Source organism: Tenrec ecaudatus, chromosome 16 (assembly GCF_050624435.1).
Source record: "Tenrec ecaudatus isolate mTenEca1 chromosome 16, mTenEca1.hap1, whole genome shotgun sequence".
NCBI classification, from domain to species: Eukaryota; Metazoa; Chordata; class Mammalia; order Afrosoricida; family Tenrecidae; genus Tenrec; species Tenrec ecaudatus.
The window spans coordinates 30,414,369-30,439,978 of NC_134545.1; the positions used below are offsets into that span (position 1 = coordinate 30,414,369).

The 25,610-nt window shown below is 50.6% G+C and overlaps 1 protein-coding gene across 1 annotated transcript in view; it reads left to right on the forward strand.

The window, feature by feature from the left end:
- The first annotated feature begins 4,981 nt into the window (after window positions 1–4,981).
- GNB1L (G protein subunit beta 1 like) overlaps window positions 4,982–25,610 on the forward strand; it is a 63,381-nt gene continuing 42,752 nt past the window's right edge. Inside the window, exon 1 of the mRNA XM_075534175.1 lies at window positions 4,982–5,351. The gene's annotated coding sequence lies outside the window, so the exon portion shown is untranslated. The remainder of the gene's footprint in view (window positions 5,352–25,610) is intronic.

A 25,610-nucleotide genomic window follows, 5' to 3' on the forward strand; every position in this document is an offset into this window, starting at 1 on the left:
CAAAATGAAACAGAAAACGATTAAAGAACCAAATGGAGATTCTATAACTGAAAAGTACAATAACTAATGCAAATTTTACTAGGTAAACTTAAGAATAAATTGGAGATGGCAAATGAAAGGGTCAATGAACTTGAAGACAGACTAAAACCCAAAATTCTCTAGCCAATATAATTGAGAGAAATAAGATTAGGAGATGAAAGAGTGACCCAGAGGCCTTCCTGCCACACTCCCTGCCACTGAGTCGAGGCCGACTCCTGGTGACCCTATAGAATAAGTGGAACTGCCCCTGTGGGTTTCTGAGACTGGACCTCTTTATGGGAGTAGAAAGCCTCATTCTGATCTTGCAAAGACCGTAGATAAAATATTTTAAAATCTTTTTTTCTCTCTAATCTTTTAAAATTATTATTAATCATTTTTATTGGGAGCTCTTACACATAGTATAACAATCCATCATTCAATTAAATCAAGCACATTTGTACAATTGCTGCCACCATCATTTTCTTTTTAAACCATTTTAATGGGGGCTAGTACAACTCTTATCACAATCCATACATACATCTGTTGTGTCAAGCACATTTGTACATATGTTGCCATCATCGTTTTCAAAATATTTTCTTTCTACTTGAGCCCTTGATATCAGCTCCCTGTCTGCCCTCCTTCATGAAAACTTGATAATTTAGAAAAAATTTTTTTTCATGTCTTACACCTACTGTTGTCTCCCTTCACCCACTTTTCTGTTGTCTGTTCCCCTGGGAAGGAGTTACATATAGATCATTGTGATGGGTTCCCCCTTTCTCCTTCCCCCTTCCCCTCCTGTTGTCACTACTCTCATTATTGGTCCTGAGGGGTATTTTAAAATCTTAACATAATTGCAAATGGTGCCTTAGAAGGAGAAAAGAGTGTGCATGGGCGGAAAAATAGTTTTTAAGAAATACTTTAAAAGAAAATTTGGGTCACTACCTCAAATGCTATGAATTTGGTGAAACCATCAACTCACAGATCCAAGAATCTCAGCAAACTCTAAGAAGTAAAGTTCAAAGTCCTGAAAACCAAGGAGAAAAAATTGAAAGCAGTCAGGAGACCCAAAGCCCATTTGTAGATCACTGGAATCCCCGTACAGAAGGGTCTCAGGGAGATGACAAGCCAGTCAGGGCACAGTGTAGCAACGATGAAACATACCACTTTCCTCTAGTTCTTAAATGCTCCCCCCTTCCACTATCATGACCCCAATTCTACCTTACAAATCTGGCTAGACCAGAGGATGTACACTGGTACAGGTAAGAGCTAGAAGCACAGGGAATCCAGGGCAGATGAATCCCTCAGGACCAATAGTGAGAGTAGCGATACCAGTAGGGAAAGGGGAAAGTGGAGGACAAAAGGGGAACTGATCACAATGATCTACATATACCCCCTACAGACAACAGAAAAGTGGGTGCAGAGAGACATCAGACAGTGTAAGACATGAAAAAATAATAATCTATAAATTATCAAGGTTCTTGAGGGAAGGAGGGTGGGGGGAGGGAAGGGAAAATTATGAGGAGCTGATCCCAAGGGCTCAAGTAGAAAGACAATGTTTTGAGAATGATGAGGGCAACAAATATACAAATGTGCTCGACACAATGAATTTACGTAGGATTCTGATAAGAGTTGTATGAGTCCCAATAAAATGATTTTTAAAAAATGGTGAGCAACCATTTAAGGTGCATCAACTGGTTTCTCCTTGTCCAATGCATTGGGTAAAGGAATTTGAAGCTGTGTTGTGTACTGGAAGTCAAATTTCTGAGAACTAAGTTTGCTAGGGTCTATATGGAAGCCCTAAATCCATTTGTGTTAGACAGGGTCCTCTAGAGAAACAAAACCAGGACACTTATGATTTTAGCTAGATAGAGACAACATAAGAAATAAAAAGCTAATTAGTCCACAGTGCAGTACAAATTGCTCAGTTCAACTCACTTCCATGAGACAGTTAATACACTGGCAGTCCTTCAACTCCAAGGGCTGCTGGGTGCAAGTCAAGGAAACACACAGCCAAGTCTTCTGTAGAGCAGTACAGGCAGTCTGGCCACAGGCAGGTCATCAACAGTCAGCTAGATGACAGGGTCCAACAGTCCCCAGCTAAAGTGATGTGCACACCAGCAGTGTGGCGAAGCAGGTCTTGAAGGAAGCTCAAACTATAGCAACACAGTCCATGGGTTGGGTGTCCCACAGGTAGTGTCACTCGCAAGTTGAGGCAGAAAGGTGAGGCTCGCCAAGCCATTTATCTCTTTACCTTTCAATTAAATTGGAACCTTACTAATCCCACATGTGTTTATTGGCCAGGTTGGCATAATAATCTTACCTATCACAATATTTATGGGTCTTCACATGGTTTTAACCATCACTGAATTCCTTCTGACCATTGAATATCATTGTGAATGGCTTTGTACTCAGGCAAAGTGGATTAGAGAGTGGACTGATGAAAGGAAAAGTGACTTGACCAGGAGTGACCTTAATGGAATTAGAGGGATTGGGGTCTCATGGTCATGAGACATCCTGATTACCCTAGAGGGGGGAGAGCCTTGACTCACTCTTATAAATCTTATAAGCTATTTAAACAGAATATGTGACCAATTGATGGTCCCATTCCCAATTCTGTACTCCCACCTCTGTGCTATATTGACTGGTCACCAGTCATGCTTTTGTGACAATTTCCATTGTCCTCTGTGTCCTTTTAAAGTGTCTGTATCTCTGCAAACCCTTGGATGCCACTGCACCCTCGTGCTAATGGTCCGCCACACCCAGATGACCTGTGTCTTTGTGTTGTCATTTCCTGTTTAAGATGCTATATTCTCCTTAAATTATATCTGAGAGTTGAGGTCTCTTTTTTAGAATAATAGTCCAATGGACCATGCAAATCTTGGCTTCCCTGAGACCAGAAGAACTAGATGGTATCCAGCTACCACTCCCAACAACTCTGAAAATGGTCACATTAGAAAGTGCTGGTTAGAGTGGGAGGAAATGTGGAATAAAATGCAAAATCATGAAAACGGTCAGGTTCCCGGTTGGAAAGAGACTGCTAGAACCCCCAGGTGCTGGCTCTTAGACACTCAAGCCTGGAAGGGAACTCACCCTGTGGCTCAACTGTCAGCAATAGTCAGGCCATAAGGGGAATAATATTTATACTAGGAAGTTACCTATTCCTTAGAACAATCAACCATTTGAAATCCAAAGGGCAACATTTGCTGCAGGACAATGTGCGGAAGGCAGGGAGGGGTGGGAAAGAACAAGGAATGGGGACGGGAAGCATAGGAAGTGGGATGAGCAATGTTACATGGAGGGCATTCCCATCAATGACATCAGACATGTGGGAATTGTTGGCGTTAGCTCTGACTCACCGCCACCCTGTGCACAGCAGAGGGAACACTGCCTGGACCTGCACCATCCTCCCAAACGTTAGGTTTGAACCTACTGCAGTAGCCACTCTGTCTATTGTTATTCCCCCACCCCCACCCCAAAACACATAGCCACACAAAGGGACCCTCCAAAAGTTGGGGGGTGGGGGGAGAAGAGAGAATGGGATTTCTCCACAAGCTTTTTGAAAGCCCTTGGTCTGTGTGTGTATGTATAAAGGCTGTCTGAAGGAAAACCAAAACAAGGCCTTTTCTGAAGGCCTGGCCCATTGGAAGAGTCTTTCCCACAATCGCTATTGACTCTCCAAAGTAGGGGACCCAAGTTAGTCCCATGTGACCTACGGTAGGTGAGGTAAGTGGAATTCTCAGTAACTCCTTCGAGGAAGGAAGTTTAAATTATCAGGTCAATTAGGAAAGATACAACCGAAAAATCCCACTTCCATTCACACTTCAAGGAGGTGTTCTCTGGCAGGGCGCACTTTATTATTCTTGGCCCAGGCGGCTGAGAGCCCCACAGACCCAGCGGAGGTACAATGTGATCTTTGATTCTCATTTCAAGGATCAAAGCGAGTGGATTTGGTGTAAATGCAGATAACATTTCAGAGCCCGTTTCATGAAAGGAATCACTAGACCAGGGCAGAAAGGGAGCGGCTGTGTTTCGTGTGTTTGCCTGGAAGAGTGTCAGTTTCCAGTGAATTCCACAGGCCCAAGGCCCCAGTAACTTCTGGCTTGAATCCAGGCACCTCAACTCATGGGTTCGAGGCAAGCACCCTCTCCCTGCTCTTGTCCAGGCACCAGCGAGACAGGGCCTTCAAGTTGCCAATTCTCAGGTGCTGGCTGCACGATATGGCTTCAGGGAGGCAGGCCTGGGCTGGGCTCATCCCTCATCGCCTTCCCCAGGTCTATCCACACCAACCCCCCCCACGGGAAAACCCACACTTACCACCTCACCATCGCTCCCTGCCCGCCCGCCCACCCGTGGAGGGTTCCTGTGGCCAAGTGGGCTGGGTGGCCAGGTGGTCTGGTACGAAGACCCGCTCTAGGGAGGCCTTGCTCAATGCTCAGTGGGTCCCTGACGGTCTCAGAGCCCGGGTAGGGCCAGCGTTCAGCATCCCTCTTGATGCCCAGTAGCCACTCTCCCCGTTTCAGTGTCTCAAATTGGGGTTTCACAGGGCCACAGTGCCCAGCTGATTCCCACCAACGGGTCATCCGCAGCCCTAACGCGGCCCGGGCCATTCTCCAGACAGCGCCTGCGGGAAACCTGGCACTCAAGGTTCAAGCCAGACGGAGATAAAGGTGTGGGTGGTGGGCGGCCCAGAGCCCAGCCTTCTGCGCCTGCGCACGCGGGGCCGGTAGCCCCCGAAGCACGGCGAGCAGCGCCGGGAGAGACCCGCGCTCCCATCACCCCCCGCGCCGTGCGGCTCCAGGGGCGGGGTCCCAGAGCGCCTGCGTGCTCCGTAAGACGCAGGCGCGGCCGAGAAGCGCGCGCGCGCCCTGGCTTGGAGGCCGGCGCGGGGGAGGGGGAGGGGACGGGGGGCGTGGCTGGTGCGCGCGCGGAGACGTCGGCGCGGTCGCGCGCACGCTGGGGGTGCGACTGCTTCACGTTGCTGGGACCTGGGAACCGCGCTGCTCCGCGTGGGTGTCGCGGGCTGCGGCCGGAGGGTCAGTGGGGCCGCGGGAGTCCGCCAGTCGGCGGGGCAGAGAGAGCCCCTTCGCTACCCGGCCTCCCCCGGCCGCCGAGAGATTCCTGGACACCCTGCCGGCTGGCGGGCCTCGATTTCCCGGCCCGCGTTCGCGCGCCGTTCCCCGTGTCCCGGAGGGTCATGCTGGCGGTCCCCCCACGGCTCCACTCACTGCACTATCTAGGTGGCGCGGAGACTGGCCCTCGGAGGGAGGCCCAAGCTCACGGTCGCAGACGGCAGCTCCGTGGAGCCTCTTGGCGGCGATTTGGGGTGGCTGCAGGTAGGTGGGCGCAGAGGGGCTTGTGAGCTCATCTCCCTAGCTTTCCTGCGTGGCGATTGCGGGGGTACAGCGATTAGCCTTCATCTTGCTGTGAAGGTTTGGGTGCTGCCGTTGACTTGGCACTCACACCTGCCTGCGCCGCCACCGTACCTGCTCTGCCTCTTCATAGAAGGGCCTTGATTGCACAGTACCAGGCAAGGAGGAACTGGAAAACCTCAAAACCAAACTCACTGCCATCGAGTTGATTTCGACTCATAGTGACTCTCTCGGGCAAAGTAGAACTGCCCTGTGGATTTCTAAAACTGCAACTTTTTACGGAAGTAAATGCTTCATTTTTTTCTCCACCCACCAGAGCAACAGGTGGTTTTGAACTGCTGACATTGGGGTTAGCAGCCCAAGGTGTAACCCACTGCCCACCAGGGTTCAGGCAAGGAGCAGGTAGGGAAGAAGTGGTGTGGGGCAGACCAAAGACTGAGTCAGATCCAGGAAAGCTCAGGTGGATCCCAGCTGGCTGGGGTTGGGGGTGGGGGGTGGGTAGGAGGTGGGGGGGGCGAGGAAAGCCTCCTCCACCTCCAGGCTGCAGGGAGCCTTAGCACTGCCCTGTGTGACCGCTGGCAAGTGACCTCACTACCCTGCCTCACTAATCATGGCCAGTGGTGACTGCAGCCCGAGCCTGGCCGGGGTGCTCTTGGTATCGGGCCCCGATTGAATCTTCAGGGACCTGTTGCTTGTCCTCTTCTCCTTAAGAGCCTTGGTGGCTTACCGGGCCAGTGCTCGGCTGCTGCCCCCAAAGGTCTATGATTCGAACCCATCTGCAGCTCCTCAGAGAACAGACTGGGTGGTGCATGCCTGTGAAGCTGGCTGCCTGGGACATCCTGCTGGGCAACTTCTTTATGACCCGAGGTTTCCTGCTGTCTGGAGCAGGGTAGGAGGTGTGCTTCCAGGGAAACACGGGGCTGCTGATCCTGCCTCCTGGGACTGACAGCATCTGCCATACTCTTAGGAACGCTGGTGGTTAATCAGCAGGCTTCTAGATCAAGGGTCAGCGGTTGGAACCCACTGGCGGGAGAGTAAGGTGACCTGCTGGTTCCATGAAGGTTGACGGTCTGGGTAACCCGGAGGAATGTGAGTTGCAGTGGACTCTGTGACAGGGTTTGGTTAGTGTTAAGTTGTCAGTCACTAGGCTTTGTGTTGTTCTGTTGGACATAGGGTGGCTCTGAGTTGGACATGACCTGACGGCAGTGGGCTGGGCTGGGTTTGGGCATCAAGGACAGGTCCACTTGGTTCCCTTGGTGTCAGGGGCTTGTCTGCCTGCCAGCTCTCTCCGTTGGCCCTGTGGGGATGTCTGGGCCTCGTCCCGTTTTTGGACAGATTGTTTTTGGACAGACTGATTACCTTGGATGATGGCTTGCGTCTGATAGTCCCATCAGCTCCTCTCTGCTCTCCGGAGGCCCCAGCTGTCAGCACCTGGTCCTCACTGCGCCTGGAGCAGCCTGGGTCTGCCACACCCTGCTCACCCTGCTCCAGTCCACCATGTCTTGTTTTTCCTGCTCCCCTTGTGTGGCTGCCCCTCCTACCAACTGCCCCCCACGCCCTCCCCCCCCCCCCCAGCCCTGCTCACCTTCTTCCTCCTCCTGGTCCATGTGGCAACTCCCAGGATGCCTGGGGCTGGAACTCTCAGCAGGGTCCTTGTCTTCTTGTCCAGATGGCAACCATTTATGCCAGTGTACACCCTTGACAGCTGGTGAGCCTAGCCTCTTTTGAGGCCCCCCATGGACCCTTGAATGGAGCAGCCCTGCTGCAAGGACTAGCCACGGAGCAGAGAGCAGGGCTGTCAGCCCCCTGGTGGGGAGCCCTTGGAGAGGGTGCCAGCCCTGACTTGTTATGTGGGACTACTTTCCCGTCCAGCTGTGCAATTCCTTGGTCTTCTACTTCAAGCACCACCCGGGTGGCCTCAACTATGTCTGGGAGAGCTTGACATTGGACAGCCGGTGTGGACATCCTCCACCTCAAGGACTTGCCCCTGCCTACCCATTATGAGCCCTTCTGCCAGGGCACATATGCCTCTGGCCCTGACCCTGGACCCTAGCCTCGAGCCAGCTGTTAGGGGTCCTGCACTATCCCAGGCTGAGGTCGGACTGGGTTCCCTTCTTAGAAACCCTGGAGTCAACAGGATTCTTCCCCCAGGGCCTGTCCCCCTCATTCCAGCCACCCCCTCTGTTTGTAGCTCTAACTCTGTATCAGGAAGTACTCTGCCTGAGCAGCAGCTAGCTGAGCCTGTTCTTGTGGGGTCTACCTCTTAGGCCTGTCCCTGCCCTGCCGTAATCAGCTAAGTTCCTTGCCCAGAATCCAAACCTGGCGTGTCCTGGGAGGTCCAACATCCCTGAAGGAAGAAGAGGCTTCTGGCAAGAGGAGACCATGAGAGGGCCTTAGGGTCCCTCCTAGTATCTACTGGTTCCAAACCATCTGGCTCAGAAGTGGCACTGGCCCCTGGTGAGGAGGTACACTTGGTGCACTTGTCTGAGCACAGACGCTTCTCCTGCGCCTGTGCCCTGTCTCAGACCTCCCCATCATCCCCAGGGGTCACCTTCCACCAGTTTTTGGTGGCATCTCACCCAGGCAGTCTTCTGGTTAGATAGGCTTCTTCAGCTAAATCCCATCAGGTCATTGGCCAAGACCCCTCTCCCTGCAGATGGAACCCCCTCTTAACTCCTTGGTAGCTCAAATGGTTAAGCATTGAATACAAACCCAAATGACGGCGGTCTGAACCCACCAGCCTCTCTGTAGGAGACAGATGAAGCTGCCTTACCTTGTCCTATAGATGCCACTGGGCAGGCAGTGGGTACTTTTTCATTGTTAACAGGCAGCCCCAAGGTTCCTGTTTGAGACCCTCTCCGGCTTTTCTGCCCCTGGCCCCATCCCCAGCCCCCCAGTATTGGGATCTCCTTTTGTTCTCTTGGCTGGAATTGAAGGAAGGCAGGGAGGAAAGGTGGCCCCGAAGTAGAAACCCGCTGGGAAGACTCGAGGCAGGAAGGTGGGGGTACAAACCCCTTCTTTCCCAGCAAGTGCTTGTTCCTTCTGTGCACTCTGCCACCTGAGGCTGGGGTAGGTGGGGTGTGAGCTGACTCCCCGTGTGCTGAGCTCCCCGTACTTTGTGTCCGGCAGCCCCCATCCGCCCCGGCACTCGCCTGTAGATTGCTGTATCTGCACTGATAGCCCAGCCCGTCAGTGCCCTGGCCTCTGGTCTGGAGCAGCATCATGCTGTTGGTACCCAGTCGGCACGCATTAAATGTGTGCGTTGGATCACTGATGGAGGCTAGTGTAGTTTCCTCGGCAACAAACCTGTGCCCTGCTGCCAGCGTCCACAGTCAGGGTGGGTCTGGTGGGGCCTTCGCCCAAGGTCTTGGGAAAGGATTTGAAACTAAGCAGGTGTGACAGAGAGCTTGGCAGGCAAAGGGTGGCTTGAAATGAGGAGCAGGCAGGACAGAAATGAAGGAACCTATTCCCTACCCATGGGAGTATTTAGAGCTAAGCACCCTCAAGCCCAGTTTAATGCAGGCCTGGGTGTGTGTGTGTGGGGGGGGTGGTATTGTGGGGATGGGGGTACATTCTGACTCATACAGTGCAGGGCTTCTACCCTGGGAGAATTTCCCAACTCTCCATTTCCCCAAATATACCACAAAAGAGAAAAGCCTTTCTGGAAAATAAGAAAAACTACAAGGGAGGTGGCCTGGAAATAAAACTAGTTATTTTGGGAAAACACAAGATTAAACAAATGTCCGTTAGAATTTGTTTTGTTTTAAAGAAAACAATTTGTTGGGATGATTGGTAACTGTCAAACAGCTCTGGGCTCAGATGGCTTTCTGTGTGAGTTTCCGCAGGGCACTGATGCCTGGTGGGGAACCCTTCTCAGGAAATTCAATCATCGATGGCAAAACAACCCAAATGCAGGATAACAAAACTACGTGCAGCCTTGGTTTTGATCAACTGCGGGCAATCCTGAAGTTCTGCCCCGGCCCCGGCCCCAGGGCAGGTGCGGCCCCCAGTATATCCTATCACTCAGGGCTGTTTGTAACTGGAGTGACGATTCACTGAGCAAATCCATTCTCCTTTCACCAGTTCACAAGAAAATTACATTACTTCCTCTCTGTTTCCTGTTTCCATTTCTCATCCTTTCCTAACCCTTTGTGGAACTAGGACAGACTGTTTGCCCTGGCTCTCTGTGGCCTGGTGGCAGGGACTAAAGCTTTTGGTTTGAACTGTCAACACCTCTGCCAGTAGCCCTTGGACTTGCTTGGGGTAAATGGCTCTCTGTGGCCCACTCAACATCACACCCCTCTCCCCCTATCTTGTTGACCTCTACCTGGGCTGCCTTTCCCCGTTCATTTTTCTCTTTCTCACTGCTGTAGAGTCAGGGATAGACCAGATCAACAGAGCCCTGGTAGTGCCATGGGTTAAGCATTGGGCTGGTTGCTGAAAGGTCATTCAAATCCATCAGCTGATCCAAGGGAGAAAGATAAGGCTGGCAGTCTCAGAAATCCTGGTGGGTGGCTCTGTTCTGTCTTAAAGGGTCGCAATAAATTGGCATTGACTCCACGGCAATGGGTTTTAGACCAAACCAAACCGAATTCACTGCCACAGAGTCGATGCGGACTCACAGCCACTCTAGAGGATAAGGTAGACTGCACTGTGGGTTTCGAGACCAGAACTCTTTTGGGACTAGAAAGCCTTTTTCTTCCCTGTAGCAGCTGGTGGCTTCAAACTGCTGACCTTGTTGGTCACCTCCCAATTCATAACTACTACATCACCAGGGCTCCTTCTCTGTCTATTTAATGGCCCTAGAATATTTGAGGATAGAGGAGAGGGATGGGATGATCTGGCCTGGCCTTCCACACAGGAAGTACATGCAGTGGTGGAGAATGATGGCTGGTTTCCGATTTGCTGTGGTTCTCTGTCTTCCAGCAGTGGTGACCCAGCTGCTTGCCCATTCCTCAGTGGAGGGACCCTTAGACCATTTGCTACGCCCAGGTGCAAACCAATTAGAGGCCCCAGGGGATTGCCCTTGGCATTGCAGGGGGGCAGCAGTGCCTGGAAGCACAGGGGGAGGGAGGGAGGTGCTTCAGGATGGGCCAGGGGCTACCGGGCATGTCACCTGCCAGCTCATGTCATCTGTCCCACCCTGGGAAGTTCCCAGAGATTCTCCTATGGGTAGGACATGGTGTGCACTGTGGAAATGAAAAGCAAAAAAGATTTTATTGTGACTGTGGTGAAAGTTTATAGAGCAGATGAGTTTTCCACCCAACAAAAGTCAGAGTCGTTTTGTTTCGCTCAGCCCACCTCCTCCTTGCGTACTTATTCCCTGTTTCTCTTCCTTTCCTAACCCTACCTGGGAATGCTTTACAAGTCCTGTTCCTGGTGGCATGGTGGATTTCATGTTAGGCTGCTTGCTAACCCCACGTCAGCAGTTTGGACCCACCAACTGCTTCTTGGGAGAAAGATGAAACTTTCTACTCTGGTTAAAAGTTATTATCTCAAACCCATAGGGACAGTTCTACCGTGGTCTATAGGGTCATTATGAGTTGGCATCGACTCAGTGGCAGTTTAGTTATTTGAGTGTCTTCAAGGAAAAACCTGGGTCTGTGAGATGGTGATGGATTGTGGCAGTGTGGTAATGCTGGCGTGGACGCATGAACAGAGGAACATGGAGATGGGAACTGCATACAGGCTAACGGTATTGAAAATTTCTGGGAGAGAAATGTCATGTAACGGCTTGAGAGGACAATAGGTCTGGCCTCTGGAAAGTAGTCAGATTGGATCCCTCCCTCCCTCATTCTTTGTGCCTCCTGCTACTCGAGTCGATTACAGTGTATAGTAACCAGTAGGTTCTGTGCAGGATCAGACAGCCTCGTCTTGCTCCCACAGACACTGGCACGTTTGAATGGCTGACCTTTTGGTGGGCCGTGCATGCTTAACCCACCACACCACCAAGGCTTCTTGTCTCAGTAACAGCATGCCCTCCAGGTGGAATTTTCATAAAAGCACCTACAGGGAAGTAAGGGTATTTTGCTGGAGGGCACTCTTGAGTAGTTCTGTGCGGTCACTTACTGCTCACAGCCCCTTGTGCCTTACGGAGTCACTGACGAGACAGAACAAACTCGCTGCCATCAAGTCCATTCTGAGTCAGAGCGACCCTGTTGCACAGGCTAGACTGCCCCCGTGGGTTTCCCAGCCTGACTCTTAACAGGAGGAGAAAGCCTCATCTTTCTCCTGTGGAGTGACTGATAGTTTCGAACTGCAGACTCTGTGGTAGAAGCCCAACATGTAACCGCTACACTACTGGGGCTTTCTTGGCCTTCACCTCTCTGGAAGCAGATTGCCAGGCGTTTCCTCCTGCATCTCTACTGGGTGGGTTCAAACCGCCAACCTTTGGGGTTACCAGCAGAGTGCAAAGTGCCAAGGCCACCTATTAGGACGTTGGACATTTTCGAGCCCTAAAACTGTTGACAGTGCAGAGATGAAGCTTTGTCTTGTTCAAGGGTGTTTGAAATGCGAGGATGTCAGATGCGGTAGAGGAACATGTACTCTGGTCCCTGGCGAAGGGCACAGGATTCCCGTCTAGGATGTTTGTTGCAGGGTGACCACAATGTTACAAACCTGCACTAAGCTCTAGGTACTGGTAAGCTGCGGAGCTGTGGGTCCCTGTTGAGATGATACTGTACAGCACTGGGCACAGGCCGGACTGCGGTGCCTGTTCAGGGGGTGTCCCTGTGCCAAGCAGCAAAGCTCTGGCCCCCATTAGGAGCAAGGTCCCGTGAGAGGCTGCTGCCGCTGTGCTGGTCAGGGCCAGCCAAGTAGCACATGTGCTCTGCATACTGCAGTCCCTTGGGGACTGGAGCCAACAGAGCTGCCCTGGGCCCACTGTTCTCCGGCCTCAAAGGATTCCTGTTGGTCCACCTGCACCACCACAGCCAAAGGAAGGCACTGAGGTTCACTGTGCCTCCTGGCACAAGAATGGCTGGTTGTTCTCAGCATGGCCTCAGCTGAGAAGCTCACATGCAACACGGTAGTGCAGAGCAAGACCCGCGTGGGTGCTGTGGCAGGATGCCTGGAGCAGGGCTCCTTGTTTTCTTGTTCTGCATCTTTGCGCAGTGTTGTGGGGAGCAGCCTGTGTGTCACATGGACATGTCATGTGCCCCTGCAGGCTCCAGGGTGAGCTCCCAGGTTGGGAGTGGAGCCTTGGCCCTGGACTTGGGTGCTCACCTACCCATGGGTGCTTCCTCTTGCCGACTTATGTTCATTCGTGAAGTTTTAGTGTTGTACCCACTTTTAATTGGACTTAAAATGAACAAATCTGGCTTGGAAGCCAGATTTGAAGAATGAATAAATAAACAATTTGTATGGTCAGGGACAGCCAGGCAGCGCCAGAGGAGCAGCAGCACGACCACCAGCAGCATGCGCTCCAGTGAAGCAGGAACGAAACAGAGCTGGCTGCACACAGGCAGAGTGTTCCTTAGAGGCTACAATGGCAAGACTTCATCTCCAGTGCTTTGGACGACGTCTTATCAGGAGGGGCCAGTCCCTGGAGCAGGCTATCTGGCTTGGTAAAACAGCGGTGGTTACGTGCCATTGAATTAACAACCCTATGTACACAAGAACAAAACACTGCCTGGCCCTGCACCATCCTCACCATGGTTGCTATTGCTGGTGGAAACTTGTTGCGGCCACCGTATCAGTCCATCTTATTGAAGGTCCGCTGTCAGAGTAACCAGCCTCTGACAACCTCGGGGCCTGTAGGTGCAATTGTATAGCGATACTATATAGAGATCTTAGTAAAGTCATAGAGAATAGGAAAGGTAGGAGAGAAGATAAAGGAGTCAGACACATTTTGGGGTAGCATGCTCACCTCTGGGCTGGCCATGATCTTAGCAGCCAAGTCCCCGCAGAGAGCGGGAGGAGGAGGGAGAATATATTTCTAACCAAGGCTTATATCTACTTAGGGGCATGCAAGCCCCCCTGATTACAGGTAACCACATAGGTCACAGGAAGGGGTCCCACAGGCAATACAGCAATGGGAGGGGGAAGATCTAGGTGTACATGCGATAGGAAGAGGGGGGATTAGGGGTGCACATGTGACAAGATGGGTGGATCCTAGATTCAAGATGGCAGCTGTCCTTGACCTGGCATGACTTATTCTGAGCTCCCCTTCCAGAAAAGCAAGCCACTGTCCTAATCAGCAGGGAGTTTTCCCTATGGTGGGGCAGACAGGAGTCTGGTTGCTCTGGTTGGCTGATGCCTTCAGGGAGATAACTTCCTTTCTTCATTATTAAGTACTTTTTTTGGGGGCTCTTACATCCCATCATAGTCCATATATTCATCAGTTGTGTTGAGCACATTTGTACATATGTTGCCATCATCATTTTCTGTTCTTTTAACCATTTTATTGGGGGCTCGTACAACTCTTATTACAATCCGTACCCACGTACCCTTGTACATTTGTTGCCATCATCATTTTCAAAGCATTTTCTTTAGACTTGAGCCCTTGATATCAGCTCCTCATTTTTCCCCTGCCCTCCCTCCCTCCCTTCCTCCCTCATGAACCCTTGATAAGTTATAGATTATGATTTTCATATCTTACATTCTCCTCTGCCACCCTTCACCCACTTTTCTGCTGTTCATCCCCCTGGGTGGGGGTTATATGTTGATCCTTGTGATTGATTTCCCCCTTGCCCCCACCTTCCCCACATCCTCCTGGTAGCTCTATTCTCATTGTTGGCCCTGGATTCCCTGTGTAGCAGTGAACATGTTCAGGTCTAATCAGATTTGTAAGTAGAATTGAGGTCATGGTCGTGGAGGAGGAAGCATTAAAGAACTAGAGGGAAGTTGGATGTTTCTCCGGTGCTGTATTGCAGGGAGGTAACGTCTAAGCAGCTCGCGTTGACCTCCAAGGGTACAGTCATTTAGCATGTGATGCAGGCACCATCCTAGGTTTGACATATTTGAGGGAGTCAACCTGGGAAAAGCCCTTTTGCACCCACAGTCTGCCTCTACCAAGCGTGTGCTCTCCCAAGGGCTCTGTAACACTTTAAAGCAGGGGTTCTCAACTTTCCTAATGCCACAGCCCTTTAATAGAGTTGCTCATGTTGTGGGGAATCCCCCCCAACCATAAAATTACTTTCGCTGCTAGTTCATAACTGTAATTTTGTTACTGTTATGAACCTGGTGACACCTGTGAAAGGGGCCAAGGCCCACAGGTTGAGAACCACTGCTTTAAAGAGTTCCCGGGAATCAAGTTTACCTAATGTGCAGAGCAATTTGCTTTCTTAATTGCTGCTCCACGGGCGTTGTGGGCCCACGACAAATGAAGTTCTTGACAGCTTCAGGTTTTCTCTGTCCTGATGTCTGTTGGTAACTTAGAAGAGCATTGACGAAGAGGAAGGCCTTCAACAAGATGGACCGGCACCGTGGCTGCAACCCTGGGCTCCCCCATAGCAAAGATGATGAGACGGGTGCAGGACCAGGCAGAGCTTGTTCCATTGTACACGGGGCTGCGAGGAGTCGGCGCGGACTTCACAGCACCCACCACCACCACCACAGGGACTTGGAATTGCTCCTAGGTGACAGAGGGGCCTGTTGTCCTCAGAGCTGGGTGAGAGGACCTCTCTTACCTCCCCGTTCTTTTCGCCTGTGCTGGACATGTAACATGAGGGAGAAATAAATTTTTGATGTGTTAAGTGACGGGTTTGGGGGCTTGTGTTTTCCACAGCCTGGATGATTATGTCCTGACTGAGAATGGGATCTGATTTCACCTTTCTCCATAGGGCACTTAACACCCCCAGCAGAGGATGCTGCTTGGCCCCCCAGTCCATGGTGCTGGCCCGTCACAGATTCCCGTGTTATTTCCAGCTCCCAGTCTTGGGAGCCTTTGTGGCATATTGGCTACGTGTTGGGTTGCCAACTGCAAAGTCAGCAGTGCAAAACCACTGGCTGCCGTGAGGGGGAACGGTGCGGGAGGTCTCTACCCCATAAAGAATTACAGTCTGGGGACCCACAGGGGCAGTTCTCCCGTGTGCAGTAGAGTCACTATGAGTCTAAGAGTTTGGTTTGGTGTAGTCTGGACTAGTCACCCCCTAGGGCAGGAGTCCTCAAACTTTTTAAACAGGGGGCCAGTTCACTGTCCCTCAGACCCGTTGGAGGGCTGGACTATAGTTTAAAATAAAGCTATGAACAAATTCCTATGCACACTGCACATATCTTATTTTGAAGTTAAAAAAAAAACAAATGGGGCAAAAACACCCGGCGGGCCGGATAAATGTCCTCAGCAGGCCACATGTGGCCCGTGGGCTGTAGTTTGAGGACGCCTGCCCTAGGGTTTCTAAGGCTCCCAGGTCTTTGTGGGAGCAGATGGCCTCATTTTAATCCCTCAGCCTGTGGATTTGAATGGCTGATTTTCAGCTCCCAGCCCAGTGCTGAAATCATTGTACCACTAGGGCTCTGTTGGTTTGATCTACCCCCTACCCATTCTCTAGCCTTGTAATTAGTTCTGATTGTGTGGTAGGGAAAAGTCCCTCTTAGCTCCACTCAAATTGTCTTGTCTTATTGTAAAGCACATTGTGTGTGTGTGTGTGTGTGTGTGTGTGTGTGTGTGTGTGTGTGTGTAAAAACAAACGCATAGAGCGATAGTGCACTTGGGGCCCTGCAGCCCCCTACTCAGCTCTTGCCCTGTGGTCGCCATGCTGGTGGGCCACCTGGCAGAGGGGCAGGCCCCCCTCATCTACAAAATGGGGGCCTGATCCCTCCATCTGGGGAAGACCCCAGCAGCCTGGCAGGGTGTCCTCAGGAGCTGCCCTTTTCCCCTCCCGGACCACGCAGGGCCTGTGAGAAGCTGTCTCCATACACTCACTCGACCATGGTCTCCCTGTGGGACCATCAGGGGCATACAGGGGCTGATAGAAGTCTGTCTGAGGGAGTGGCACCTGAACACATGGGAACCTGGATGTTAGGGGACCCTCATGGGCATGACTCTCCAAGGCAGTGTCTTGTGTGCGCCTTGACAAGCTGGGACCACTTGTGATGGGCTGTTGAGAGCAGTGGGTCTGAGCCAGAGTGAGCCTCAGCCCAAGGGAACTGCAAATATGCAGAGCGAGCAGAAGGCCTGTCTCTGTTGTGTCTGGCTGCAGTGCTGCTGGGTGCCTGAAGGTATGGGGATGCCCTAGGTGTCTCGTGCCTTCTGGAGCCGTGTTTTCAAATGGGGGGTTCTAATGGCAGCAGGTGGCCGGGCTGTGGGCCTGCAGACCAGCAGCCTCACCACAGACTCAGGAATGTGTCCATGTGGGCACAGTGTGGGTGGCAGGAGTGCTCTGGTGTGTCGGCCTGCCTGCTCTGCTGCCTGTGGGCAGACGTGGCAGCTGGACCTCCTCCTGCTCACAGTGCTCTCACCGCCTGCAGGGCCACACCCACATCTTTAGATTAAGGACTCCTTCACAGGGCCAAGTGCTCTGGTGGCACAGGGGATTACATGCTGACCTGCGAACCACAAAGGCAGCAGTTTGAAACCACCAGCCGTTCAGCCGTCCCTTGGGACTTTCTACATCCATACGGAATTAGTCTTAGAAACCCACAGGGACAGTTCTGCCTGTCCTATGAGTCGACATTGGTTTGGTCTTTGGAGCTTTCAGGGTGGGAGAGAAAGCCCTGGGCCACCATCAGTTACGTGTTGGACTACTATAGACCCACCAGACCAGCCGCTCCTCAGGAGAAAGACGGGGCTGTCTGCCCCCTAAAGACTGACAGTCAGAGACCCTAGGGCACGATTTTACTCTGTCCTTCTGGGTCACGAGGAACAGGAATTGACCGCAGTGGGTTTTGTTTTGTTCTCCAAGTGGGGCCTAAGTATCATTCTCAGGCCAGAGGTCTGTCCATCCTCAAGGTTGGGCCCCACCCTACACCCTCTGTGGACATGGGCTGAGCACCATTGGCAGTGCTGTGGTGATCTCTCCTCATGGGGGGCTGGACAGCTGGCCCCTTCTGCACCAGGCCCCCTGGTAGCAGTAGACCTCCAGACCTGGGACCTAGGAATGGTCCCCCTTCCTGAAGAGTGACCAAGCATGTCATGCATCTACCAGGGACAGAAAAAGGTTGAAACTGCTGTCATCACTGGCCAGATGCCCACCTTTGCCCAGAAATGCCTTGGGGTGGCCGGCTAAAAATGCCCGAGTCAGGATTCCTTCCGGTTCCTTCTGGTTTCTCCTTTGCCTGGGTTCTTGGACCTGGCCTGCTGTTCCCCCCGCCCCCACCCAGACTCAAGGGCGACAGACGGCCCCAGTTGCAGCTTGAGACACTGCCTGTTTATCGGGAACCCACGCCCACCCATCCTGCCGGTCTGCTCCCTGGTATTTCCTCCAGACCAAGCAAGAGCAGCCGGTTCTTGGAGCCCAAGAGTGGAGCACATGGCCTCTGGGGGACAGAGCAGTGGTCAGAGCCTGGGGTCCAACCAGTGGTTGTGTGTTCCCTGCTCTCAGGTGGACCTTCCTGACCCTCCGGCGGAAGGATGAGGTCCACGCTTTGTCTGGCGCGACTGACTCCTGTCTGGCCTCACTGCCAGGGCAGTCTAGAGGCTATGGACACGAGGGGGCCTGGAGGAACTGCGTAGCAGCGAGTGGGCTGGACGAGAGGTCAGTGCTCCCACCACGTACGTGAGCCTCTCTTTCCAGACCTTGGTGGGATGAGCACCTAGCACCAGGCTTTGCCACTCACAGCTTCAGGGGATGCTTGGGGTCCACAGGGGCATGGGGCAGCCTGTCCCTCACCCGTGGCAGTTGATTGGCTGCAGGACAGCTGGGAGTAGTCAGTACTAAATGTGCCCAGGTCCTTCAGTCTCTTCGAATGGGTGGGCAAAGTGGCGGATTCAGGCCTCTCCCAGGACCCCTGGCACATTAATGCCCTCAACTCTACCACTGAAGTAACGGCCGTGATATGCTGGAGCACTGGCTGGCATGTCCCAGGCTCGTGGGGTGGTGCCAACAGAGTTGTCCCAGCTCTGGGTGTGGCTCTGTCAGCTGGGTCTTTTCTTTCCTTTGTACTTAAAACAGTCGTTCTGGGCACAGGATGTGCAGGAGCCACTGAGCCAGCCCCTGCCAACCGAGGGCACAGACTGCCTACTGACCCTGGGAGATGGTGGGCTGGAAGCAGGCCCTGGCCCAGCCTGGTTCTCCAAAGGCAGGGCTTGCTGGAATAGGGGTTCATCCTGCCTGTCACCCATCCTTCCAGACTCAAAGGATTCTCCCTCCCTCCCAGTGAGCCTCACCACAGCTGCATCCCGGGAATTCCTCTCTGGGACCCGCATCTTTGAAGCTAGCCTCTCTGCGCCCGCCTGGGCACTTCCAAAGGCAGATACTGACAGAAGATTCAATGAATCGAAGGTCGCCCGTCCGGGTGTTGACAGATGCAGGGCCATGGTCCTCTTTCTGATTTAATAACCGAATGGGAGGTAATAATGAGGGCTAATTACTGAGGAGGTGTTGACAGATGGCCCGAGAGGAAACAAACTACCTTTATCCCACAGCTTAGAGTCAGATTACGGCTGGTGCTATCTGCCCCTCAGAAAGTCGATGCTTCCATCACTCAGCAGGGCTTCAAAGGGGAGGGCCTGACAATGCACAGGACGGGCAAGGGCCCATGAAGTGCGCCTTTGACTCCCTGTCTCGAGCTGGAGCCCAGGCCAGAAATGGATCCCCCGCCGCCCGCCTCCTCCCAGCCCCGCCTGGTGATGCCGACAAAACCCGCGGCCTCAGAGGCCATCAGGGCCCTGGCCAGGATCTGCAGGCCCACGTGGGTTCTCCGTGGCACCAGGGACCAAGCGTCTGTTTCCTTGCCTCTGGCAGTGGGATAGGAATGTAGCATCCCCTGACTTGTCATCTGGATGGAAGCAGCTCTGTAGCCCTCAGCGGGTGGCTCCAGCCCTTCTGGGTAGGACTTGTGTCCTGGATGTTATTTATGGCAGGACCACCCCTCAGAGGTTTGGCATCACTCATCAGCGGCTGCTGCCCCCTGCCTTAGGCCGAGGGTTAGCACTGTGGAAGCGGATCCTGCCCTGCGGGGCCTCAGTGGGCAGACCAGACCGCCCAGCTACTGGGAGGAGGCCCGCCAGGTTCTGATGGACTGTGTCCACACAAACTGACCCTGGCAGGGTTTCCCTGACTGCCTGAGAGCAACGCTGGCGAAATGCTTGGCTGGGAGAGGCGGCCTTCAGGGCAAGAGGTGCAGGGGGGTTAGTTAGCTGAGCCTGTTGCCGGCCAGGCGCCCACGGCCAATCCTCAGTTTGTAGTGGGGAGAGCGTGGTTCTAGACGAGGCTGGTTGGTGTGGAGTGAGCCCCCGTGGAGGCACGCAGTTGCTGCCTGCATGTTCCCCTCCCACTCCACTTGGGGGTGGGCCGGGTCACTTCAGAGAGAACTCTTGGCAGGACTAGAGCTCAGAGTGGCTTTCCTTGAATGCTGTGGCTGCCCTGGAAGGCTGCTCTGCTCTGACGTCAAGTGACCTCTGGAAGTGACCAGAGAATGGTGAGGACAAGAGACATCTGCTCATAAGGCCTAACTGAGGATCCAGGTGGAAAAAGAGGAGGCTTTTTAGTGCCATAAAGAGTTACGGCCTGGGAAACCCATAGGGAGTTCTACTCTGTCCTATGGGGTCACTCTGAGTTGGAATTGATTTGATGGCAGTGGATGTGTGTTTTGGAATCTTCATTATATCGGAACATTTGTGGATATTTGCCTTCCATACAGGAGATTCAGGTTCCCTTCTCCTCCAGGGCCTCTCATCCACAGCGCCCGCCCATTTCTCAGTGAGGGCTTGTGTGTTGCTAAGATGCTGGCTAACTGTGGACAGAACTTCCAGACTGTGATGGTCTAGGAAGAAAGGCCAGCTGTCGACTTCCGGAAACCAGGCTTGTCCCACAGTGATCTGGTCCATAGCTAATCATAGGCTTGGCCAGCATTTTGGTCCATGAGGTTGCCATGAGTCAGGGACACCCGGGATTGTGACTGCCACACGGGCTCACGTGTAGGAACCATTGTGGGGATGACGCAGGACCGTGCAGTGTTTTGTTCTGTTGTGCATCAGGTCACTCTGGGTGAGGACCAACTCCACAGGACCTAACAACTCCCACCAACACACGCATCCCGTGGTATGGATATGCACTGCTGCCTGTTCACATTAGGTGTTTGGGTGTGATTTTTGAACGAAACAGCCACTTTCCCCCAAGTGGTGGCATTACTAGAAAGCCTCATCAGTGGTATGTAACAGTTTCATTTGCTTCCCATGCTTGGAGTGGTCAGTCTCTTTAAAAGGTAGGCATCCTGAAAGACACAGGTGTTATAAAACCAAAGGCAAAACAATGTAGTTGTGCCTGAATCACAGCTGACCCATAGCCAACCAGCAAGTGTCACCGTGCTCTCTCAGGTTGTCTGAGGCTGAGACTTCGGCAGCAAATTGCTGGGCCCTTCTCCATGGCACCCGGGGGTGGGGGTGGGGGTGGGGGAGGAGAGACTTAAATCTCCAACCTTTCAGCTCCCAGTGAAGCACATCAATGATTTCCATCACCTGGGATTCCTGATAGGTAATCGCTAAAGACTGCATTTCCATAATGACCTAAGAAGTTGAGTTTGTTTTCATGTCCTTATTTAAGATTTGCATACTCTTTTTGGTGTTGAGGATTAACGCCTGGGCTGCTCACAGCAAGGTCAGCAGTTCAAATTCACTAGGTACTCCACAGGAGACAGATGAGGCAGTCTGCTTACGCAAAGATCCTCAGTTCTAGAAACCCTGCTGTCTTCTCTGCCCCATAGGGCCGCTAGCGCCAGAATCCATTCAGTGACCGTTGATTTGGTTTTAATTTCTTGATTTTTTAAAAAACGTTTTATTAGGGGCTCATACAACTCTTATCACAATCCATGCATATACATACATCAATTGTATAAAGCACATCTGTACATTCTTTGCCCTAATCATTTTCTTTTTTTACATTTTATTAGGGGCTCATACAACTCTTATCACAATCCACACATATACATACATCAATTGTATAAAGCACATGAGTACATTCTTTGCCCCAATCACTCTCAAAGCATTTGCTCTCCACTTAAGCCCTCTGTATCAGGTCCTCTTTTTTTTCCCCTCCCTTCCTGCTCCCCCCTCCCTCATGAGCCCTTGGTAATTTATACATAGTTATTTTGTCATATCTTGCCCTATCCGGAGTCTCCCTTCCTCCCCTTCTCTGCCGTCTATCTCCCAGGGAGGAGGTCACATGTGGATCCTTTTAATCAGTTCCCCCTTTCCAACCCACTCACCCTCCACTCTCCCAGCCTCGCCCCTCATACCCCTGGATTTCTTGATTAAACATTTAATTAAAAATTTTTTGTGAAATGTTCAGATTTTTTTTCCATCTTTACATTTTTTGTTGTTTTGGTTTTTGTTTGTTTATATTAAGGAACCCTGGTGGCATAGTGGTTATGTGTTGTGTTGTTAACCCAGGGTCAGCAGTTCTAAACCACCAGGTACTCCTTGGGAGAATGAAGAGGCTTTCTACTCCCATAAAGAGTGACAGTCTCAGAAACCACGGGGTAGTTCTGCCCCGTCCTACAAGGTTTCTATGAGTCAGTACTGACTTGATGGCAGTAAGTTTGTTTTGGTTTGGTGGCATAGTGATTACGCATTGGGCTGCTAACCACAAGGTCAGCAGTTTAAAGTCACCAGACCCTTTGTGAGAGAAAGAGGCTTTCTACTCCCGTAAAGAGTCAGTCTCAGAAGCCCACAGGGGCAGGTCTACCCTGTCCTTTAGGGTCACTGTGAGTTGGCATGGACTTGATGGCAATGAGTTTGGAGTTTGGTTTTATTTGATATTCTTACTGACTTCCGAGGCTTTTTATTATATTTGGATGTAAATCCTTTGCTTGATATGGGATTGGCAAATACTTCCAGTCTGTAGCTTATCTTTTCAATTTTAAACTTGTGTCTTCAAAGAGCAAATGTTTCTAAGTCTTGTGAAGTTGAACCATTCATTAAAACATTCTTTTTAATGGATCGTGTTTGCCGAGAGGTTTTTTTTTTTTTTTTAAAGTCAGGAATGGAAATTGAATTTGTTCAAATGCTTTCGTTGTTGATATGATCGTGTGTGTTTCTCTGTAGTGAGTCAGTATGATGGGTTATATTGGTGGATTTCTGCCTACTTAATCACTTCGGCATTCCCGGGATACCCCCAGTTGGTTGTGCTGCACATACTCCTGGGCTTGATATGCTGCTGCTCTCCCGATGGATTTTCCATTTATATGAACGATAGAGGATGGTGTGTGGTTTTCTCTTTTTGCACTAGCTTTGTCTGGTTTTGGTATTAGGGTAAGGCAAGCCTCAAAATACTTGGAAGGCATTCCCTATTTTTCTGATTTCTGGAAGAGATTGTGTGGAAGTGGCATTGCGTCTTTCAGTGTTGGTAGAATTTGCCGATGAAGGCACATGAGCCACCGTCTGCGGCAAGGCTTTTAAGCTGAGAATGCTTGAATTCTTGCACAGGGGTTACCTGTGGGGGGAGCCCTTCCTTCATTGTTGCCATTGGCGTTTTCTCTCCTTCTCGTCGTCAGTCTAGGGAGAGGGTATCGTTTTCTTCATCTTTTAAAAAACCCAACTTCTGGCTTTATGGATTTTCTGCCTCGTTTCACTAGTCTGTGTTTAATTTGTTTGCGCTCTGACATTACTCGCTTCTTTCTGCATGCGTAGGGTTTATTTTGCCCTCTCTTCCTCAGCGTCTTAAGCGAGGACACTGATTTGAGACCTTCCTTCTTTTCTGATAAAAGCATGTAGGGCTACATGTTTCTTGAAGCACTGTTCAGCTCTGTCATAGGCTGGGTTCCCTAGAGATGCAAACAAATGAAGCTTATATATGGGTTTGTGTATGTGTATATATATACATACATATACCGTGTATATATATAAACCTTATGTATTTTATAAGCCGTGTGTGTGTGTATTAAGGTGACCAGACGTCCCGCTTTTGGGGGGACAGTCCCAATTTTTAACAATTTTTCCCGTGTCCTGCGGCATTTTTTTAAAGTCCCGATTTTTGGAAAGAGTGCACGACAAGCTAGGGTATTCGGTTTTCGGCTGCCATGTGGCTATTTTGCCAAGATATGAGTTTTATCAATGGTATCCCTCTGGTGTCCCACTTTACCAATATTAAAATCTAGTCACCTTAGTGTGTGTGTGTGTGTGTGTGTGTGCACGTGTGTGTGTGTTTTCAAGCTTGCGCAGTGGAGCGAGGTGGGAAAGCTCCAAGTCTGGGAGTCAGATGTCAGATTGGAGGCTTCTCCTAATTCATCTGGCTGCAGGGACTAATGAACCCGCGACCAGCAGACCAAGACAGTAGACTGCTGTCGGCCACAGAGAGGAATCCAAGAACCAGAGACAACACAGCAGGCTGCCGGCTCAAGAGCCAGAGGTCAGATGATGACAAGCCAGGTGCACAAAGCAAGAGGACTTTGCCAGATGTCCATCCATATGTATCAGAAACTGTCCACACCGTCAAGGAAACGCCAGATCTTGTCATGGCGGGTGACTATATTGTAAATGCCAAGGGATCTGACAGTCTTGGCCCAGCCAAGTTGACCCACACTCTTAATCATCACAAGCTGTGGGATCCACACATTGAGACAACTACATGCTATAATTTGATTTTCATCTAGTTCAAAAATTTCACATTTCTTGCGAGAGTGGTGATACCAGGAGGGTGGAGCAAAGGTGGGGTGGAAAGGGGGAACGGATGACAAAGATCTACGTATAACCTCCTCTCTCCGGGATGGACAACAGAAAAGTGGGTGAAGGGAGATGTTGGGCAGTGTGATATATGACAAAATAATAATAAATATAAACTATCAAGGGTTCATGAGGGAGTGGGGAGGGAGGGGAAAATGAGCTGATACCAAGGGCTCAAGTAGAAAGAAAATGTTTTGAGAATGATGATGCCAACTAATATGCAAAAGTGCTTGGCACAATGGATGGGTGGATGGATTGTGAGAAGCATTGTATGACCCCTCAATAAAATGATTTTTAAAAATTAATTTAAAAAATTTTTCACATTTCTCAAGACTTTCTTTTTGACCTATAGAATATTTAACACTTTGCTTTAATTTTCAAATAGTCTATATTTACCTTATTTTTTGTTAATGATTTCTAGTTTAATTCCAGTCACAGCCAGAGAACATTACTACTTTGTACTCAAAGGCAATGAGTTTATTTAGTTAGTTAGTTTTAGTTTAAGTCAGGGCGTTTATTATTCAGCTCTTCTGTGTCTGTAGTAATTTTGTGGCTACTTATCAATTATTAAGATGGGAGTATGGAAATCTCCCACTGTAATAATAGATTGGTCTATTCCTACTTTTAGTTCATGTGCTTTGAACTTCTATCGTTAACCTTTATGTTTTTTGAAGAGTTGATCATTTTTATCAAGACGTCGTGTCCTTTCATAGCTATGGGAATGGATCTTGTTCTGAGGTTCTATTGTCTGATCTTAGTTGATCTGCTCCAGCTATACCTGGTACATTGTAACTGTCCTTGTTTTTAGTTCTCTTCTGGGTAGATTAGAGCTGGGTCTTTTTTATTGTTATAGTTGGGTTTTATTAATAAGTTGAATATTAATATTAACATGTATTGTGATAATTGACGTGGTTCTCTCTAGATTTCCTACCTAATTGTTTTCTCTTTGTAACTTGTTTTGCAGTTGTTGTTTGTTGTTGTTCTTGCCTTCTGTGTGAGTCTGCGTTGACTAGAGAAACAGATTCATAGACCTTTGTGCATAAGAAAGAGCTTTATGTGAAAGAACAATTATATATTGAGAAAACAGCCCGGGCCAGTCCAGATCAAGTCCACAAGTCCAATACTAGTCTGTCAATTGCTCTTTAGACTCACGCAGCACATACAATGACACTGAATTCAGGAAGATCACAGGTCGGTGGGTAGAAAGTCTTGTGGATCCAGTGGCAGTAGGGGTCTCCACCAGCTCTCTGAATGTCTCAACAGCAGGGAAGGGCCTGGCTTCCAGTGAGCTTTTTATCTCCTTTGCCGTCTCCAAATGACGCCATCAAACTGCAACTCAGTTAACAGGCTAGACTCCACCCTTTCACCCAAGTGTCAGGAGATTATGTAACTGCCACACCACTTTTGGATTATTTGAATATTTTAAAAGATTCCATTGTAATTTTCACTTGCATTTTGACCTA